The following is a 16,348-nucleotide window of genomic DNA, read 5'->3' as shown; positions in this document are numbered from 1 at the left end:
CGGGACACCTGGCGGAACATGAAGCAGAAATTGACAGCTTGATGGCGGCGTCGGGACAGATGCGCCGCGAACAAGCTCAGCTGAGAAAAACCTTCAACGAGAGCTGGCGAGAGAATTGCTTTATCTCCAAAAAGTAGCGAGGTCGATTAAGAAAGCTAACCGCTCATTGGACTGGACGGCGGACGTCCTGCACGGCTGGCAGACTGGGCTGGCGGACGCAGCAATAGGGAAGCTGTCACCCCTGATGCCTGCTGATGCCACCCTTGAAGCTGCCCCCCGAATGTACTGACTCAAGCGTTGGAGTCCGTTCGACAGGCGTTACCACAAGGATGTGGGCTGACACCAGCCCTTCAAGGGGGTAATGGCTGGAGGGCCTATCAAGAAGCTAGGGTGGAGGTGGCACTGGCAAACGGCAACATTCGGTTATTTATTCATTTACCGGTATTTGAATTTAATTATTCTTTGCAGATTTCCAGTGTGATCCCGATGCCAGTGGCCACCAGCAAAGGGAAGTCGATGTCCCACTCTTACGCTGGGTTGGCTTCGTATTTGGGAGTGTCGCCGGATCGTCAACTGTTTGTGGAGTTCAACGCCGATGAAGCACGAAAATGTGCGCCGTTCATGGGTACGTATGTGCCCTTTCTTAAAGCCCATTGACCAGGACGACAAGGAAGAATGAAAAGCTGTACGGCGGCCGTGTTTCTACAGGAGCAGGGAGCAATTCAAAAGAATTGTCATTTGGACAGTAAAAAGTGGGCCGGCATAGATCTGTTTTATGTCGGAGGACGAAAGCGGGGCTACGCGGGGAAGGACAATGTGACTATAGTACTCCAGTGCCCTGGTAAAAGGATTGGTGGAATAGGTTTGCCACAAGTTCTACCAGCAGCAGGGGTGATAAAAATCACAAGACTTTGTTCGGCAACCTCAGAAGACAGCGTTCTGCAAGCGAGCTTTCGACAGATGCTGCTAGTGAACGTCACAAGTATCATTGACGAAGAAGCGGCCGGGATGCTGAGCAGCTTGCTGGTGCCGGTGATGGAGCAACCCGCCACCAGGGGTAAAGAGCCCAATAATGGAGGATTCACCAGCAGCGCTTCGTCCACAAACGCGTATAGACAAAGCAGGGGCGAGTTCGCATCTGAAAGCCGTCGAAGGCCTACGCCGACAATGAAAGAACAGGAGAACGTCAAGCGGTACCCATTTGAGTGGGTTATTGGATTTCTGTTTCCAGTACCACTTATTGTTTATTTGATGATTGAACATCGGAGGCTGAGGAACCACGTTGATGTCTTGTTATTGACTTGTGTCGCTGAAGTGCGAGAGCCCAAAAATGGGGACGAGCCTGATTCCAGCACGGTGGCGGGAATCTTGTCACCGAACATGGAATAGCCTTAGTAAATGTAGGCACTTAAGCCACCTGAATGTTGGCCAAACCAGTAGAAATTAAATGTGTAGTTTTGTACCTTTCCTTTATGGGGTTGTCAACATTTTAGACGCCCCATGCTTGTAGGTAGGAGGGGGGATGTAGCGCCAATGGGCTTTGTCGATTATCGCATGATGATAGGCGATTCGCAAGTCAAGAGTTGGATAGTATTGCCGCTCTGACCGGATGTCGGGAGCTTTAAAAGCCCGACTCTGACAAGGCAGAGCGGTTAGTTGAACGGTAGTCAAGTAGTCATTCATTGAGTAGCCAAGCTGTTGTGTCGTAATTGTCGGATAGTCGATTGTGTTGTCACCTGTTGTGTAGTGCTGTTCTTGTGCAGTGAGTTCCTCGAACAAATAAAAAGAAAGAAGAAGAAGAAGAAGAAGAAGAAGAAGAAGAAGAAGAAGAAGAAGAAGAAGAAGAAGAAGAAGAAGAAGAAGAAGAAGAAGAAGGTCTTCGCTTCAAGGTGGGTGCTCTGTCTCAACGACATAACAAGCTATGAGTGAAAGCTGTACTTTGGCGAGCGAGGATTTTGTGAACTTTTACCGTTCCAAGTTTCTTTTGCCACTGACGACGGTGATTTCTAGACGCAACAACGAAGTACATCCTAATCCTGCTGAAACAGCCAGAAGTAAAAATTTACTTTGTATCTGTGATCTCGGTGGACCATAGTAATCTTACGTGAACAGCAAGAACATCACTTGTACATCTACCAGTTAAACAAAAACGACTGTGGGCTCATCCGGGAATTGAACCCGGGACCACTTACACCCGAAGCAAGTATCATACTACTAGACCAATGAGCCTGTACCGTCGCAATTTAACATTAAACGCAAGAAAAAATCATCTTTGCTACTTGTCAACGACTCTTAATATGCTATTAAAGAGCAAAAGTGCCAAAAATTTAGGTTCCACTGAGAATCGAACTCAGATTGTCAGATTCAGAGTCTGAAGTGATAACCATTACACCATGGGACCTTTACAGGATCAATGTCTAGGAGACAGCTAAAGTTACGCCTAGGGACCTTACGGAAGGTACTTTAGGTTTAAAGCGTAAGCTCTTGTCGATCCGCGCCAGCAAAAATTAAACGTTAAGATAACAAGATATAGGACGTCTAAATCGAACTGCCTCGTTTTATTACGTATTAACGACAACGGATAGCATGAAAAAAACCAATCAGGAAGCAAGGACGGACGCATTGCAAGAAATAGTAAGTTAGTTGAGCAGCGGCTTGGAAGTTGCTAATCTGGAGCATCAAATCTTCAATACAGACAGTAATGCTTCTTGGCACCAGACTCGCCGTAATCACGGTTAAAAAATGATCAAATTTGGACGAAAAATTTAGTTAAAAAATGATACAAATTTGGACGAAAAATTTAGGCGATTACATTTTAAGAAAGATTTTTGATCTCAATCGTTTTCTATTACTTGGCGACGCTTACGCGTAAATACGTGATTTCGACGTTCGTCGTTGCCCGTCGAACTATGTTTCCATCCTTCGATAGCTCAGTTGGTAGAGCGGTGGACTGTAGAAATGAAACAAGTATTAGGTTAAAGAGATTAGTTATCCATAGGTCGCTGGTTCAACTCCGGCTCGAAGGAAATGAATAGTTGATTGACATTACTAACCTTAAATGCAATTCATAGTGGATAAAAACAACCTCAATTTGCCACTAAAATATTACGACGAAAGCTAGAAAACAATAGAATAATCCACAAACTGACATTGGCAGCATGTGGCTCATTGGTCTAGTGGTATGATTCCTGCTTTGGGTGTAGGAGGTCCCGGGTTCAAATCCCGGATGAGCCCCACCTTTACTCATACGATGCAATCAGTCATCACTCAGTGGATTTATACGTAGTAATCTGCATAATATGTATATCAGCTATTGAACTCTCCTGTCATGCCTGTTGAATTGATAATAGTATATCATAATGACCCCTTTTAAAAGACTAGGAATTTAAGAGTTCTACATTGGTGCCAAACATAGTTGCTCATTGCCAATTTAGCACCACGGTTACACATGGTGTGATGAAACTTGTGATTTCCGCCTCCGCCAACATCTGCCTGCAAAGTGCAGTAAGGTAGCGTGGCCGAGCGGTCTAAGGCGCTGGTTTAAGGCACCAGTCTCTTCGGGGGCGTGGGTTCGAATCCCACCGCTGCCATGTTTTAATTCATTGTGATACCCAGCAACGGCATGATTGTTTTTAATTCGATCTATTTGTTACGGCGGTCGTGTGGCCTAATGGATAAGGCGTCGGACTTCGGATCCGAAGATTGCAGGTTCGAGTCCTGCTACGATCAGTTAAGTTTCATTGCGGTTTTTAGTTATTCGCCGACACAACTCTTATGGAAACAGAAGCTCATAGAAACCTTGAAATATTTGCTAACCGTTAACACACCCTGTCTTCGCTTCAAGGTGGGTGCTCTGTCTCAACGACATAACAAGCTATGAGTGAAAGCTGTACTTTGGCGAGCGAGGATTTTGTGAACTTTTACCGTTCCAAGTTTCTTTTGCCACTGACGACGGTGATTTCTAGACGCAACAACGAAGTACATCCTAATCCTGCTGAAACAGCCAGAAGTAAAAATTTACTTTGTATCTGTGATCTCGGTGGACCATAGTAATCTTACGTGAACAGCAAGAACATCACTTGTACATCTACCAGTTAAACAAAAACGACTGTGGGCTCATCCGGGAATTGAACCCGGGACCACTTACACCCGAAGCAAGTATCATACTACTAGACCAATGAGCCTGTACCGTCGCAATTTAACATTAAACGCAAGAAAAAATCATCTTTGCTACTTGTCAACGACTCTTAATATGCTATTAAAGAGCAAAAGTGCCAAAAATTTAGGTTCCACTGAGAATCGAACTCAGATTGTCAGAGTCAAAGTCTGAAGTGATAACCATTACACCATGGAACCTCTACAGGATCAATGTCTAGGAGACAGCTAAAGTTACGCCTAGGGACCTTACGGAAGGTACTTTAGGTTTAAAGCGTAAGCTCTTGTCGATCCGCGCCAGCAAAAATTAAACGTTAAGATAACAAGATATAGGACGTCTAAATCGAACTGCCTCGTTTTATTACGTATTAACGACAACGGATAGCATGAAAAAAACCAATCAGGAAGCAAGGACGGACGCATTGCAAGAAATAGTAAGTTAGTTGAGCAGCGGCTTGGAAGTTGCTAATCTGGAGCATCAAATCTTCAATACAGACAGTAATGCTTCTTGGCACCAGACTCGCCGTAATCACGGTTAAAAAATGATACCGATTGAAATTTGGACGAAAAATTTAGGGTATAAACAACGGGCGATTACATTTTAAGAAAGATTTTTGATCTCAATCGTTTTCTATTACTTGGCGACGCTTACGCGTAAATACGTGATTTCGACGTTCGTCGTTGCCCGTCGAACTATGTTTCCATCCTTCGATAGCTCAGTTGGTAGAGCGGTGGACTGTAGAAATGAAACAAGTATTAGGTTAAAGAGATTAGTTATCCATAGGTCGCTGGTTCAACTCCGGCTCGAAGGAAATGAATAGTTGATTGACATTACTAACCTTAAATGCAATTCATAGTGGATAAAAACAACCTCAATTTGCCACTAAAATATTACGACGAAAGCTAGAAAACAATAGAATAATCCACAAACTGACATTGGCAGCATGTGGCTCATTGGTCTAGTGGTATGATTCCTGCTTTGGGTGTAGGAGGTCCCGGGTTCAAATCCCGGATGAGCCCCACCTTTACTCATACGATGCAATCAGTCATCACTCAGTGGATTTATACGTAGTAATCTGCATAATATGTATATCAGCTATTGAACTCTCCTGTCATGCCTGTTGAATTGATAATAGTATATCATAAATGACCCCTTTTAAAAGACTAGGAATTTAAGAGTTCTACATTGGTGCCAAACATAGTTGCTCATGCCAATTTAGCACCACGGTTACACATGGTGTGATGAAACTTGTGATTTCCGCCTCCGCCAACATCTGCCTGCAAAGTGCAGTAAGGTAGCGTGGCCGAGCGGTCTAAGGCGCTGGTTTAAGGCACCAGTCTCTTCGGGGGCGTGGGTTCGAATCCCACCGCTGCCATGTTTTAATTCATTGTGATACCCAGCAACGGCATGATTGTTTTTAATTCGATCTATTTGTTACGGCGGTCGTGTGGCCTAATGGATAAGGCGTCGGACTTCGGATCCGAAGATTGCAGGTTCGAGTCCTGCTACGATCAGTTAAGTTTCATTGCGGTTTTTAGTTATTCGCCGACACAACTCTTATGGAAACAGAAGCTCATAGAAACCTTGAAATATTTGCTAACCGTTAACACACCCTGTCTTCGCTTCAAGGTGGGTGCTCTGTCTCAACGACATAACAAGCTATGAGTGAAAGCTGTACTTTGGCGAGCGAGGATTTTGTGAACTTTTACCGTTCCAAGTTTCTTTTGCCACTGACGACGGTGATTTCTAGACGCAACAACGAAGTACATCCTAATCCTGCTGAAACAGCCAGAAGTAAAAATTTACTTTGTATCTGTGATCTCGGTGGACCATAGTAATCTTACGTGAACAGCAAGAACATCACTTGTACATCTACCAGTTAAACAAAAACGACTGTGGGCTCATCCGGGAATTGAACCCGGGACCACTTACACCCGAAGCAAGTATCATACTACTAGACCAATGAGCCTGTACCGTCGCAATTTAACATTAAACGCAAGAAAAAATCATCTTTGCTACTTGTCAACGACTCTTAATATGCTATTAAAGAGCAAAAGTGCCAAAAATTTAGGTTCCACTGAGAATCGAACTCAGATTGTCAGAGTCAAAGTCTGAAGTGATAACCATTACACCATGGAACCTCTACAGGATCAATGTCTAGGAGACAGCTAAAGTTACGCCTAGGGACCTTACGGAAGGTACTTTAGGTTTAAAGCGTAAGCTCTTGTCGATCCGCGCCAGCAAAAATTAAACGTTAAGATAACAAGATATAGGACGTCTAAATCGAACTGCCTCGTTTTATTACGTATTAACGACAACGGATAGCATGAAAAAAACCAATCAGGAAGCAAGGACGGACGCATTGCAAGAAATAGTAAGTTAGTTGAGCAGCGGCTTGGAAGTTGCTAATCTGGAGCATCAAATCTTCAATACAGACAGTAATGCTTCTTGGCACCAGACTCGCCGTAATCACGGTTAAAAAATGATACCGATTGAAATTTGGACGAAAAATTTAGGGTATAAACAACGGGCGATTACATTTTAAGAAAGATTTTTGATCTCAATCGTTTTCTATTACTTGGCGACGCTTACGCGTAAATACGTGATTTCGACGTTCGTCGTTGCCCGTCGAACTATGTTTCCATCCTTCGATAGCTCAGTTGGTAGAGCGGTGGACTGTAGAAATGAAACAAGTATTAGGTTAAAGAGATTAGTTATCCATAGGTCGCTGGTTCAACTCCGGCTCGAAGGAAATGAATAGTTGATTGACATTACTAACCTTAAATGCAATTCATAGTGGATAAAAACAACCTCAATTTGCCACTAAAATATTACGACGAAAGCTAGAAAACAATAGAATAATCCACAAACTGACATTGGCAGCATGTGGCTCATTGGTCTAGTGGTATGATTCCTGCTTTGGGTGTAGGAGGTCCCGGGTTCAAATCCCGGATGAGCCCCACCTTTACTCATACGATGCAATCAGTCATCACTCAGTGGATTTATACGTAGTAATCTGCATAATATGTATATCAGCTATTGAACTCTCCTGTCATGCCTGTTGAATTGATAATAGTATATCATAAATGACCCCTTTTAAAAGACTAGGAATTTAAGAGTTCTACATTGGTGCCAAACATAGTTGCTCATTGCCAATTTAGCACCACGGTTACACATGGTGTGATGAAACTTGTGATTTCCGCCTCCGCCAACATCTGCCTGCAAAGTGCAGTAAGGTAGCGTGGCCGAGCGGTCTAAGGCGCTGGTTTAAGGCACCAGTCTCTTCGGGGGCGTGGGTTCGAATCCCACCGCTGCCATGTAATTCATTGTGATACCCAGCAACGGCATGATTGTTTTTAATTCGATCTATTTGTTACGGCGGTCGTGTGGCCTAATGGATAAGGCGTCGGACTTCGGATCCGAAGATTGCAGGTTCGAGTCCTGCTACGATCAGTTAAGTTTCATTGCGGTTTTTAGTTATTCGCCGACACAACTCTTATGGAAACAGAAGCTCATAGAAACCTTGAAATATTTGCTAACCGTTAACACACCCTGTCTTCGCTTCAAGGTGGGTGCTCTGTCTCAACGACATAACAAGCTATGAGTGAAAGCTGTACTTTGGCGAGCGAGGATTTTGTGAACTTTTACCGTTCCAAGTTTCTTTTGCCACTGACGACGGTGATTTCTAGACGCAACAACGAAGTACATCCTAATCCTGCTGAAACAGCCAGAAGTAAAAATTTACTTTGTATCTGTGATCTCGGTGGACCATAGTAATCTTACGTGAACAGCAAGAACATCACTTGTACATCTACCAGTTAAACAAAAACGACTGTGGGCTCATCCGGGAATTGAACCCGGGACCACTTACACCCGAAGCAAGTATCATACTACTAGACCAATGAGCCTGTACCGTCGCAATTTAACATTAAACGCAAGAAAAAATCATCTTTGCTACTTGTCAACGACTCTTAATATGCTATTAAAGAGCAAAAGTGCCAAAAATTTAGGTTCCACTGAGAATCGAACTCAGATTGTCAGAGTCAAAGTCTGAAGTGATAACCATTACACCATGGAACCTCTACAGGATCAATGTCTAGGAGACAGCTAAAGTTACGCCTAGGGACCTTACGGAAGGTACTTTAGGTTTAAAGCGTAAGCTCTTGTCGATCCGCGCCAGCAAAAATTAAACGTTAAGATAACAAGATATAGGACGTCTAAATCGAACTGCCTCGTTTTATTACGTATTAACGACAACGGATAGCATGAAAAAAACCAATCAGGAAGCAAGGACGGACGCATTGCAAGAAATAGTAAGTTAGTTGAGCAGCGGCTTGGAAGTTGCTAATCTGGAGCATCAAATCTTCAATACAGACAGTAATGCTTCTTGGCACCAGACTCGCCGTAATCACGGTTAAAAAATGATACCGATTGAAATTTGGACGAAAAATTTAGGGTATAAACAACGGGCGATTACATTTTAAGAAAGATTTTTGATCTCAATCGTTTTCTATTACTTGGCGACGCTTACGCGTAAATACGTGATTTCGACGTTCGTCGTTGCCCGTCGAACTATGTTTCCATCCTTCGATAGCTCAGTTGGTAGAGCGGTGGACTGTAGAAATGAAACAAGTATTAGGTTAAAGAGATTAGTTATCCATAGGTCGCTGGTTCAACTCCGGCTCGAAGGAAATGAATAGTTGATTGACATTACTAACCTTAAATGCAATTCATAGTGGATAAAAACAACCTCAATTTGCCACTAAAATATTACGACGAAAGCTAGAAAACAATAGAATAATCCACAAACTGACATTGGCAGCATGTGGCTCATTGGTCTAGTGGTATGATTCCTGCTTTGGGTGTAGGAGGTCCCGGGTTCAAATCCCGGATGAGCCCCACCTTTACTCATACGATGCAATCAGTCATCACTCAGTGGATTTATACGTAGTAATCTGCATAATATGTATATCAGCTATTGAACTCTCCTGTCATGCCTGTTGAATTGATAATAGTATATCATAAATGACCCCTTTTAAAAGACTAGGAATTTAAGAGTTCTACATTGGTGCCAAACATAGTTGCTCATTGCCAATTTAGCACCACGGTTACACATGGTGTGATGAAACTTGTGATTTCCGCCTCCGCCAACATCTGCCTGCAAAGTGCAGTACGGTAGCGTGGCCGAGCGGTCTAAGGCGCTGGTTTAAGGCACCAGTCCTTTCGAGGGCGTGGGTTCGAATCCCACCGCTGCCATAATATTCATTGTGATACCCAGCAACGGCATGATTGTTTTTAATTCGATCTATTTGTTACGGCGGTCGTGTGGCCTAATGGATAAGGCGTCGGACTTCGGATCCGAAGATTGCAGGTTCGAGTCCTGCTACGATCAGTTAAGTTTCATTGCGGTTTTTAGTTATTCGCCGACACAACTCTTATGGAAACAGAAGCTCATAGAAACCTTGAAATATTTGCTAACCGTTAACACACCCTGTCTTCGCTTCAAGGTGGGTGCTCTGTCTCAACGACATAACAAGCTATGAGTGAAAGCTGTACTTTGGCGAGCGAGGATTTTGTGAACTTTTACCGTTCCAAGTTTCTTTTGCCACTGACGACGGTGATTTCTAGACGCAACAACGAAGTACATCCTAATCCTGCTGAAACAGCCAGAAGTAAAAATTTACTTTGTATCTGTGATCTCGGTGGACCATAGTAATCTTACGTGAACAGCAAGAACATCACTTGTACATCTACCAGTTAAACAAAAACGACTGTGGGCTCATCCGGGAATTGAACCCGGGACCACTTACACCCGAAGCAAGTATCATACTACTAGACCAGTGAGCCTGTACCGTCGCAATTTAACATTAAACGCAAGAAAAAATCATCTTTGCTACTTGTCAACGACTCTTAATATGCTATTAAAGAGCAAAAGTGCCAAAAATTTAGGTTCCACTGAGAATCGAACTCAGATTGTCAGAGTCAAAGTCTGAAGTGCTAACCATTACACCATGGAACCTCTACAGGATCAATGTCTAGGAGACAGCTAAAGTTACGCCTAGGGACCTTACGGAAGGTACTTTAGGTTTAAAGCGTAAGCTCTTGTCGATCCGCGCCAGCAAAAATTAAACGTTAAGATAACAAGATATAGGACGTCTAAATCGAACTGCCTCGTTTTATTACGTATTAACGACAACGGATAGCATGAAAAAAACCAATCAGGAAGCAAGGACGGACGCATTGCAAGAAATAGTAAGTTAGTTGAGCAGCGGCTTGGAAGTTGCTAATCTGGAGCATCAAATCTTCAATACAGACAGTAATGCTTCTTGGCACCAGACTCGCCGTAATCACGGTTAAAAAATGATACCGATTGAAATTTGGACGAAAAATTTAGGGTATAAACAACGGGCGATTACATTTTAAGAAAGATTTTTGATCTCAATCGTTTTCTATTACTTGGCGACGCTTACGCGTAAATACGTGATTTCGACGTTCGTCGTTGCCCGTCGAACTATGTTTCCATCCTTCGATAGCTCAGTTGGTAGAGCGGTGGACTGTAGAAATGAAACAAGTATTAGGTTAAAGAGATTAGTTATCCATAGGTCGCTGGTTCAACTCCGGCTCGAAGGAAATGAATAGTTGATTGACATTACTAACCTTAAATGCAATTCATAGTGGATAAAAACAACCTCAATTTGCCACTAAAATATTACGACGAAAGCTAGAAAACAATAGAATAATCCACAAACTGACATTGGCAGCATGTGGCTCATTGGTCTAGTGGTATGATTCCTGCTTTGGGTGTAGGAGGTCCCGGGTTCAAATCCCGGATGAGCCCCACCTTTACTCATACGATGCAATCAGTCATCACTCAGTGGATTTATACGTAGTAATCTGCATAATATGTATATCAGCTATTGAACTCTCCTGTCATGCCTGTTGAATTGATAATAGTATATCATAAATGACCCCTTTTAAAAGACTAGGAATTTAAGAGTTCTACATTGGTGCCAAACATAGTTGCTCATTGCCAATTTAGCACCACGGTTACACATGGTGTGATGAAACTTGTGATTTCCGCCTCCGCCAACATCTGCCTGCAAAGTGCAGTAAGGTAGCGTGGCCGAGCGGTCTAAGGCGCTGGTTTAAGGCACCAGTCTCTTCGGGGGCGTGGGTTCGAATCCCACCGCTGCCATGTTTTAATTCGTGATACCCAGCAACGGCATGATTGTTTTTAATTCGATCTATTTGTTACGGCGGTCGTGTGGCCTAATGGATAAGGCGTCGGACTTCGGATCCGAAGATTGCAGGTTCGAGTCCTGCTACGATCAGTTAAGTTTCATTGCGGTTTTTAGTTATTCGCCGACACAACTCTTATGGAAACAGAAGCTCATAGAAACCTTGAAATATTTGCTAACCGTTAACACACCCTGTCTTCGCTTCAAGGTGGGTGCTCTGTCTCAACGACATAACAAGCTATGAGTGAAAGCTGTACTTTGGCGAGCGAGGATTTTGTGAACTTTTACCGTTCCAAGTTTCTTTTGCCACTGACGACGGTGATTTCTAGACGCAACAACGAAGTACATCCTAATCCTGCTGAAACAGCCAGAAGTAAAAATTTACTTTGTATCTGTGATCTCGGTGGACCATAGTAATCTTACGTGAACAGCAAGAACATCACTTGTACATCTACCAGTTAAACAAACGACTGTGGGCTCATCCGGGAATTGAACCCGGGACCACTTACACCCGAAGCAAGTATCATACTACTAGACCAATGAGCCTGTACCGTCGCAATTTAACATTAAACGCAAGAAAAAATCATCTTTGCTACTTGTCAACGACTCTTAATATGCTATTAAAGAGCAAAAGTGCCAAAAATTTAGGTTCCACTGAGAATCGAACTCAGATTGTCAGAGTCAAAGTCTGAAGTGATAACCATTACACCATGGAACCTCTACAGGATCAATGTCTAGGAGACAGCTAAAGTTACGCCTAGGGACCTTACGGAAGGTACTTTAGGTTTAAAGCGTAAGCTCTTGTCGATCCGCGCCAGCAAAAATTAAACGTTAAGATAACAAGATATAGGACGTCTAAATCGAACTGCCTCGTTTTATTACGTATTAACGACAACGGATAGCATGAAAAAAACCAATCAGGAAGCAAGGACGGACGCATTGCAAGAAATAGTAAGTTAGTTGAGCAGCGGCTTGGAAGTTGCTAATCTGGAGCATCAAATCTTCAATACAGACAGTAATGCTTCTTGGCACCAGACTCGCCGTAATCACGGTTAAAAAATGATACCGATTGAAATTTGGACGAAAAATTTAGGGTATAAACAACGGGCGATTACATTTTAAGAAAGATTTTTGATCTCAATCGTTTTCTATTACTTGGCGACGCTTACGCGTAAATACGTGATTTCGACGTTCGTCGTTGCCCGTCGAACTATGTTTCCATCCTTCGATAGCTCAGTTGGTAGAGCGGTGGACTGTAGAAATGAAACAAGTATTAGGTTAAAGAGATTAGTTATCCATAGGTCGCTGGTTCAACTCCGGCTCGAAGGAAATGAATAGTTGATTGACATTACTAACCTTAAATGCAATTCATAGTGGATAAAAACAACCTCAATTTGCCACTAAAATATTACGACGAAAGCTAGAAAACAATAGAATAATCCACAAACTGACATTGGCAGCATGTGGCTCATTGGTCTAGTGGTATGATTCCTGCTTTGGGTGTAGGAGGTCCCGGGTTCAAATCCCGGATGAGCCCCACCTTTACTCATACGATGCAATCAGTCATCACTCAGTGGATTTATACGTAGTAATCTGCATAATATGTATATCAGCTATTGAACTCTCCTGTCATGCCTGTTGAATTGATAATAGTATATCATAAATGACCCCTTTTAAAAGACTAGGAATTTAAGAGTTCTACATTGGTGCCAAACATAGTTGCTCATTGCCAATTTAGCACCACGGTTACACATGGTGTGATGAAACTTGTGATTTCCGCCTCCGCCAACATCTGCCTGCAAAGTGCAGTAAGGTAGCGTGGCCGAGCGGTCTAAGGCGCTGGTTTAAGGCACCAGTCTCTTCGGGGGCGTGGGTTCGAATCCCACCGCTGCCATGTAATTCATTGTGATACCCAGCAACGGCATGATTGTTTTTAATTCGATCTATTTGTTACGGCGGTCGTGTGGCCTAATGGATAAGGCGTCGGACTTCGGATCCGAAGATTGCAGGTTCGAGTCCTGCTACGATCAGTTAAGTTTCATTGCGGTTTTTAGTTATTCGCCGACACAACTCTTATGGAAACAGAAGCTCATAGAAACCTTGAAATATTTGCTAACCGTTAACACACCCTGTCTTCGCTTCAAGGTGGGTGCTCTGTCTCAACGACATAACAAGCTATGAGTGAAAGCTGTACTTTGGCGAGCGAGGATTTTGTGAACTTTTACCGTTCCAAGTTTCTTTTGCCACTGACGACGGTGATTTCTAGACGCAACAACGAAGTACATCCTAATCCTGCTGAAACAGCCAGAAGTAAAAATTTACTTTGTATCTGTGATCTCGGTGGACCATAGTAATCTTACGTGAACAGCAAGAACATCACTTGTACATCTACCAGTTAAACAAAAACATATACGGGCTCATCCGGGAATTGAACCCGGGACCACTTACACCCGAAGCAAGTATCATACTACTAGACCAATGAGCCTGTATTTGTGCAATTTAACATTAAACGCAAGAAAAAATCATCTTTGCTACTTGTCAACGACTCTTAATATGCTATTAAAGAGCAAAAGTGCCAAAAATTTAGGTTCCACTGAGAATCGAACTCAGATTGTCAGAGTCAAAGTCTGAAGTGCTAACCATTACACCATGGAACCTCTACAGGATCAATGTCTAGGAGACAGCTAAAGTTACGCCTAGGGACCTTACGGAAGGTACTTTAGGTTTAAAGCGTAAGCTCTTGTCGATCCGCGCCAGCAAAAATTAAACGTTAAGATAACAAGATATAGGACGTCTAAATCGAACTGCCTCGTTTTATTACGTATTAACGACAACGGATAGCATGAAAAAAACCAATCAGGAAGCAAGGACGGACGCATTGCAAGAAATAGTAAGTTAGTTGAGCAGCGGCTTGGAAGTTGCTAATCTGGAGCATCAAATCTTCAATACAGACAGTAATGCTTCTTGGCACCAGACTCGCCGTAATCACGGTTAAAAAATGATACCGATTGAAATTTGGACGAAAAATTTAGGGTATAAACAACGGGCGATTACATTTTAAGAAAGATTTTTGATCTCAATCGTTTTCTATTACTTGGCGACGCTTACGCGTAAATACGTGATTTCGACGTTCGTCGTTGCCCGTCGAACTATGTTTCGATCCTTCGATAGCTCAGTTGGTAGAGCGGTGGACTGTAGAAATGAAACAAGTATTAGGTTAAAGAGATTAGTTATCCATAGGTCGCTGGTTCAACTCCGGCTCGAAGGAAATGAATAGTTGATTGACATTACTAACCTTAAATGCAATTCATAGTGGATAAAAACAACCTCAATTTGCCACTAAAATATTACGACGAAAGCTAGAAAACAATAGAATAATCCACAAACTGACATTGGCAGCATGTGGCTCATTGGTCTAGTGGTATGATTCCTGCTTTGGGTGTAGGAGGTCCCGGGTTCAAATCCCGGATGAGCCCCACCTTTACTCATACGATGCAATCAGTCATCACTCAGTGGATTTATACGTAGTAATCTGCATAATATGTATATCAGCTATTGAACTCTCCTGTCATGCCTGTTGAATTGATAATAGTATATCATAAATGACCCCTTTTAAAAGACTAGGAATTTAAGAGTTCTACATTGGTGCCAAACATAGTTGCTCATTGCCAATTTAGCACCACGGTTACACATGGTGTGATGAAACTTGTGATTTCCGCCTCCGCCAACATCTGCCTGCAAAGTGCAGTAAGGTAGCGTGGCCGAGCGGTCTAAGGCGCTGGTTTAAGGCACCAGTCTCTTCGGGGGCGTGGGTTCGAATCCCACCGCTGCCATGTAATTCATTGTGATACCCAGCAACGGCATGATTGTTTTTAATTCGATCTATTTGTTACGGCGGTCGTGTGGCCTAATGGATAAGGCGTCGGACTTCGGATCCGAAGATTGCAGGTTCGAGTCCTGCTACGATCAGTTAAGTTTCATTGCGGTTTTTAGTTATTCGCCGACACAACTCTTATGGAAACAGAAGCTCATAGAAACCTTGAAATATTTGCTAACCGTTAACACACCCTGTCTTCGCTTCAAGGTGGGTGCTCTGTCTCAACGACATAACAAGCTATGAGTGAAAGCTGTACTTTGGCGAGCGAGGATTTTGTGAACTTTTACCGTTCCAAGTTTCTTTTGCCACTGACGACGGTGATTTCTAGACGCAACAACGAAGTACATCCTAATCCTGCTGAAACAGCCAGAAGTAAAAATTTACTTTGTATCTGTGATCTCGGTGGACCATAGTAATCTTACGTGAACAGCAAGAACATCACTTGTACATCTACCAGTTAAACAAAAACGACTGTGGGCTCATCCGGGAATTGAACCCGGGACCACTTACACCCGAAGCAAGTATCATACTACTAGACCAATGAGCCTGTACCGTCGCAATTTAACATTAAACGCAAGAAAAAATCCGTATGTTGTCAACGACTCTTAATATGCTATTAAAGAGCAAAAGTGCCAAAAATTTAGGTTCCACTGAGAATCGAACTCAGATTGTCAGAGTCAAAGTCTGAAGTGCTAACCATTACACCATGGAACCTCTACAGGATCAATGTCTAGGAGACAGCTAAAGTTACGCCTAGGGACCTTACGGAAGGTACTTTAGGTTTAAAGCGTAAGCTCTTGTCGATCCGCGCCAGCAAAAATTAAACGTTAAGATAACAAGATATAGGACGTCTAAATCGAACTGCCTCGTTTTATTACGTATTAACGACAACGGATAGCATGAAAAAAACCAATCAGGAAGCAAGGACGGACGCATTGCAAGAAATAGTAAGTTAGTTGAGCAGCGGCTTGGAAGTTGCTAATCTGGAGCATCAAATCTTCAATACAGACAGTAATGCTTCTTGGCACCAGACTCGCCGTAATCACGGTTAAAAAATGATACCGATTGAAATTTGGA

At 42.9% G+C, this 16,348-nt stretch overlaps 44 non-coding genes across 44 annotated transcripts; 28 read left to right on the top strand and 16 right to left on the bottom strand.

Annotated features, from left to right (window-relative positions):
• Window positions 1-2,157: 2,157 nt before the first annotated feature.
• Window positions 2,158-2,229, bottom strand: Trnap-cgg (transfer RNA proline (anticodon CGG)). Its single transcript has one exon. It is a non-coding gene; the product is annotated as a tRNA-Pro (tRNA).
• A 100-nt stretch (window positions 2,230-2,329) lies between these two features.
• On the bottom strand, window positions 2,330-2,401 carry Trnaq-cug (transfer RNA glutamine (anticodon CUG)). Its single transcript has one exon. It is a non-coding gene; the product is annotated as a tRNA-Gln (tRNA).
• Window positions 2,402-2,919: 518 nt separating this feature from the next.
• Trnay-gua (transfer RNA tyrosine (anticodon GUA)) lies at window positions 2,920-3,026 on the top strand. The gene is made up of 2 exons: window positions 2,920-2,956; window positions 2,991-3,026. It is a non-coding gene; the product is annotated as a tRNA-Tyr (tRNA).
• A 136-nt stretch (window positions 3,027-3,162) lies between these two features.
• Window positions 3,163-3,234, top strand: Trnap-ugg (transfer RNA proline (anticodon UGG)). The gene has a single exon. It is a non-coding gene; the product is annotated as a tRNA-Pro (tRNA).
• A 274-nt stretch (window positions 3,235-3,508) lies between these two features.
• On the top strand, window positions 3,509-3,590 carry Trnal-aag (transfer RNA leucine (anticodon AAG)). Its single transcript has one exon. It is a non-coding gene; the product is annotated as a tRNA-Leu (tRNA).
• A 66-nt stretch (window positions 3,591-3,656) lies between these two features.
• On the top strand, window positions 3,657-3,729 carry Trnar-ucg (transfer RNA arginine (anticodon UCG)). Its single transcript has one exon. It is a non-coding gene; the product is annotated as a tRNA-Arg (tRNA).
• A 383-nt stretch (window positions 3,730-4,112) lies between these two features.
• Trnap-cgg (transfer RNA proline (anticodon CGG)) lies at window positions 4,113-4,184 on the bottom strand. The gene has a single exon. It is a non-coding gene; the product is annotated as a tRNA-Pro (tRNA).
• Window positions 4,185-4,284: 100 nt separating this feature from the next.
• Window positions 4,285-4,356, bottom strand: Trnaq-uug (transfer RNA glutamine (anticodon UUG)). Its single transcript has one exon. It is a non-coding gene; the product is annotated as a tRNA-Gln (tRNA).
• Window positions 4,357-4,860: 504 nt separating this feature from the next.
• Window positions 4,861-4,967, top strand: Trnay-gua (transfer RNA tyrosine (anticodon GUA)). The gene is made up of 2 exons: window positions 4,861-4,897; window positions 4,932-4,967. It is a non-coding gene; the product is annotated as a tRNA-Tyr (tRNA).
• Window positions 4,968-5,103: 136 nt separating this feature from the next.
• Window positions 5,104-5,175, top strand: Trnap-ugg (transfer RNA proline (anticodon UGG)). The gene has a single exon. It is a non-coding gene; the product is annotated as a tRNA-Pro (tRNA).
• A 274-nt stretch (window positions 5,176-5,449) lies between these two features.
• Window positions 5,450-5,531, top strand: Trnal-aag (transfer RNA leucine (anticodon AAG)). Its single transcript has one exon. It is a non-coding gene; the product is annotated as a tRNA-Leu (tRNA).
• Window positions 5,532-5,597: 66 nt separating this feature from the next.
• On the top strand, window positions 5,598-5,670 carry Trnar-ucg (transfer RNA arginine (anticodon UCG)). Its single transcript has one exon. It is a non-coding gene; the product is annotated as a tRNA-Arg (tRNA).
• A 383-nt stretch (window positions 5,671-6,053) lies between these two features.
• Trnap-cgg (transfer RNA proline (anticodon CGG)) lies at window positions 6,054-6,125 on the bottom strand. Its single transcript has one exon. It is a non-coding gene; the product is annotated as a tRNA-Pro (tRNA).
• A 100-nt stretch (window positions 6,126-6,225) lies between these two features.
• Window positions 6,226-6,297, bottom strand: Trnaq-uug (transfer RNA glutamine (anticodon UUG)). Its single transcript has one exon. It is a non-coding gene; the product is annotated as a tRNA-Gln (tRNA).
• Window positions 6,298-6,801: 504 nt separating this feature from the next.
• Window positions 6,802-6,908, top strand: Trnay-gua (transfer RNA tyrosine (anticodon GUA)). The gene is made up of 2 exons: window positions 6,802-6,838; window positions 6,873-6,908. It is a non-coding gene; the product is annotated as a tRNA-Tyr (tRNA).
• A 136-nt stretch (window positions 6,909-7,044) lies between these two features.
• On the top strand, window positions 7,045-7,116 carry Trnap-ugg (transfer RNA proline (anticodon UGG)). The gene has a single exon. It is a non-coding gene; the product is annotated as a tRNA-Pro (tRNA).
• Window positions 7,117-7,391: 275 nt separating this feature from the next.
• On the top strand, window positions 7,392-7,473 carry Trnal-aag (transfer RNA leucine (anticodon AAG)). The gene has a single exon. It is a non-coding gene; the product is annotated as a tRNA-Leu (tRNA).
• A 63-nt stretch (window positions 7,474-7,536) lies between these two features.
• Window positions 7,537-7,609, top strand: Trnar-ucg (transfer RNA arginine (anticodon UCG)). The gene has a single exon. It is a non-coding gene; the product is annotated as a tRNA-Arg (tRNA).
• Window positions 7,610-7,992: 383 nt separating this feature from the next.
• On the bottom strand, window positions 7,993-8,064 carry Trnap-cgg (transfer RNA proline (anticodon CGG)). Its single transcript has one exon. It is a non-coding gene; the product is annotated as a tRNA-Pro (tRNA).
• Window positions 8,065-8,164: 100 nt separating this feature from the next.
• Window positions 8,165-8,236, bottom strand: Trnaq-uug (transfer RNA glutamine (anticodon UUG)). Its single transcript has one exon. It is a non-coding gene; the product is annotated as a tRNA-Gln (tRNA).
• A 504-nt stretch (window positions 8,237-8,740) lies between these two features.
• On the top strand, window positions 8,741-8,847 carry Trnay-gua (transfer RNA tyrosine (anticodon GUA)). Its single transcript has 2 exons — window positions 8,741-8,777; window positions 8,812-8,847. It is a non-coding gene; the product is annotated as a tRNA-Tyr (tRNA).
• A 136-nt stretch (window positions 8,848-8,983) lies between these two features.
• On the top strand, window positions 8,984-9,055 carry Trnap-ugg (transfer RNA proline (anticodon UGG)). Its single transcript has one exon. It is a non-coding gene; the product is annotated as a tRNA-Pro (tRNA).
• A 275-nt stretch (window positions 9,056-9,330) lies between these two features.
• Trnal-aag (transfer RNA leucine (anticodon AAG)) lies at window positions 9,331-9,412 on the top strand. The gene has a single exon. It is a non-coding gene; the product is annotated as a tRNA-Leu (tRNA).
• A 63-nt stretch (window positions 9,413-9,475) lies between these two features.
• Trnar-ucg (transfer RNA arginine (anticodon UCG)) lies at window positions 9,476-9,548 on the top strand. The gene has a single exon. It is a non-coding gene; the product is annotated as a tRNA-Arg (tRNA).
• A 383-nt stretch (window positions 9,549-9,931) lies between these two features.
• Trnap-cgg (transfer RNA proline (anticodon CGG)) lies at window positions 9,932-10,003 on the bottom strand. Its single transcript has one exon. It is a non-coding gene; the product is annotated as a tRNA-Pro (tRNA).
• Window positions 10,004-10,103: 100 nt separating this feature from the next.
• Trnaq-uug (transfer RNA glutamine (anticodon UUG)) lies at window positions 10,104-10,175 on the bottom strand. The gene has a single exon. It is a non-coding gene; the product is annotated as a tRNA-Gln (tRNA).
• A 504-nt stretch (window positions 10,176-10,679) lies between these two features.
• Window positions 10,680-10,786, top strand: Trnay-gua (transfer RNA tyrosine (anticodon GUA)). The gene is made up of 2 exons: window positions 10,680-10,716; window positions 10,751-10,786. It is a non-coding gene; the product is annotated as a tRNA-Tyr (tRNA).
• A 136-nt stretch (window positions 10,787-10,922) lies between these two features.
• Window positions 10,923-10,994, top strand: Trnap-ugg (transfer RNA proline (anticodon UGG)). The gene has a single exon. It is a non-coding gene; the product is annotated as a tRNA-Pro (tRNA).
• A 275-nt stretch (window positions 10,995-11,269) lies between these two features.
• Trnal-aag (transfer RNA leucine (anticodon AAG)) lies at window positions 11,270-11,351 on the top strand. Its single transcript has one exon. It is a non-coding gene; the product is annotated as a tRNA-Leu (tRNA).
• A 63-nt stretch (window positions 11,352-11,414) lies between these two features.
• Trnar-ucg (transfer RNA arginine (anticodon UCG)) lies at window positions 11,415-11,487 on the top strand. The gene has a single exon. It is a non-coding gene; the product is annotated as a tRNA-Arg (tRNA).
• A 381-nt stretch (window positions 11,488-11,868) lies between these two features.
• Trnap-cgg (transfer RNA proline (anticodon CGG)) lies at window positions 11,869-11,940 on the bottom strand. Its single transcript has one exon. It is a non-coding gene; the product is annotated as a tRNA-Pro (tRNA).
• Window positions 11,941-12,040: 100 nt separating this feature from the next.
• On the bottom strand, window positions 12,041-12,112 carry Trnaq-uug (transfer RNA glutamine (anticodon UUG)). Its single transcript has one exon. It is a non-coding gene; the product is annotated as a tRNA-Gln (tRNA).
• Window positions 12,113-12,616: 504 nt separating this feature from the next.
• Trnay-gua (transfer RNA tyrosine (anticodon GUA)) lies at window positions 12,617-12,723 on the top strand. Its single transcript has 2 exons — window positions 12,617-12,653; window positions 12,688-12,723. It is a non-coding gene; the product is annotated as a tRNA-Tyr (tRNA).
• Window positions 12,724-12,859: 136 nt separating this feature from the next.
• Trnap-ugg (transfer RNA proline (anticodon UGG)) lies at window positions 12,860-12,931 on the top strand. The gene has a single exon. It is a non-coding gene; the product is annotated as a tRNA-Pro (tRNA).
• Window positions 12,932-13,206: 275 nt separating this feature from the next.
• Trnal-aag (transfer RNA leucine (anticodon AAG)) lies at window positions 13,207-13,288 on the top strand. Its single transcript has one exon. It is a non-coding gene; the product is annotated as a tRNA-Leu (tRNA).
• Window positions 13,289-13,351: 63 nt separating this feature from the next.
• On the top strand, window positions 13,352-13,424 carry Trnar-ucg (transfer RNA arginine (anticodon UCG)). The gene has a single exon. It is a non-coding gene; the product is annotated as a tRNA-Arg (tRNA).
• Window positions 13,425-13,807: 383 nt separating this feature from the next.
• Trnap-cgg (transfer RNA proline (anticodon CGG)) lies at window positions 13,808-13,879 on the bottom strand. The gene has a single exon. It is a non-coding gene; the product is annotated as a tRNA-Pro (tRNA).
• A 100-nt stretch (window positions 13,880-13,979) lies between these two features.
• On the bottom strand, window positions 13,980-14,051 carry Trnaq-uug (transfer RNA glutamine (anticodon UUG)). Its single transcript has one exon. It is a non-coding gene; the product is annotated as a tRNA-Gln (tRNA).
• A 504-nt stretch (window positions 14,052-14,555) lies between these two features.
• Window positions 14,556-14,662, top strand: Trnay-gua (transfer RNA tyrosine (anticodon GUA)). The gene is made up of 2 exons: window positions 14,556-14,592; window positions 14,627-14,662. It is a non-coding gene; the product is annotated as a tRNA-Tyr (tRNA).
• A 136-nt stretch (window positions 14,663-14,798) lies between these two features.
• Trnap-ugg (transfer RNA proline (anticodon UGG)) lies at window positions 14,799-14,870 on the top strand. The gene has a single exon. It is a non-coding gene; the product is annotated as a tRNA-Pro (tRNA).
• Window positions 14,871-15,145: 275 nt separating this feature from the next.
• On the top strand, window positions 15,146-15,227 carry Trnal-aag (transfer RNA leucine (anticodon AAG)). Its single transcript has one exon. It is a non-coding gene; the product is annotated as a tRNA-Leu (tRNA).
• A 63-nt stretch (window positions 15,228-15,290) lies between these two features.
• On the top strand, window positions 15,291-15,363 carry Trnar-ucg (transfer RNA arginine (anticodon UCG)). Its single transcript has one exon. It is a non-coding gene; the product is annotated as a tRNA-Arg (tRNA).
• A 383-nt stretch (window positions 15,364-15,746) lies between these two features.
• Window positions 15,747-15,818, bottom strand: Trnap-cgg (transfer RNA proline (anticodon CGG)). The gene has a single exon. It is a non-coding gene; the product is annotated as a tRNA-Pro (tRNA).
• Window positions 15,819-15,913: 95 nt separating this feature from the next.
• Trnaq-uug (transfer RNA glutamine (anticodon UUG)) lies at window positions 15,914-15,985 on the bottom strand. The gene has a single exon. It is a non-coding gene; the product is annotated as a tRNA-Gln (tRNA).
• Between the last annotated feature and the right edge of the window lie 363 nt (window positions 15,986-16,348).

The sequence above is a fragment of the Daphnia carinata genome, chromosome 6 (genome assembly GCF_022539665.2).
Source record: "Daphnia carinata strain CSIRO-1 chromosome 6, CSIRO_AGI_Dcar_HiC_V3, whole genome shotgun sequence".
Taxonomy (NCBI): Eukaryota; Metazoa; Arthropoda; class Branchiopoda; order Diplostraca; family Daphniidae; genus Daphnia; species Daphnia carinata.
This window is presented reverse-complemented; position numbering and strand designations above follow the sequence as displayed.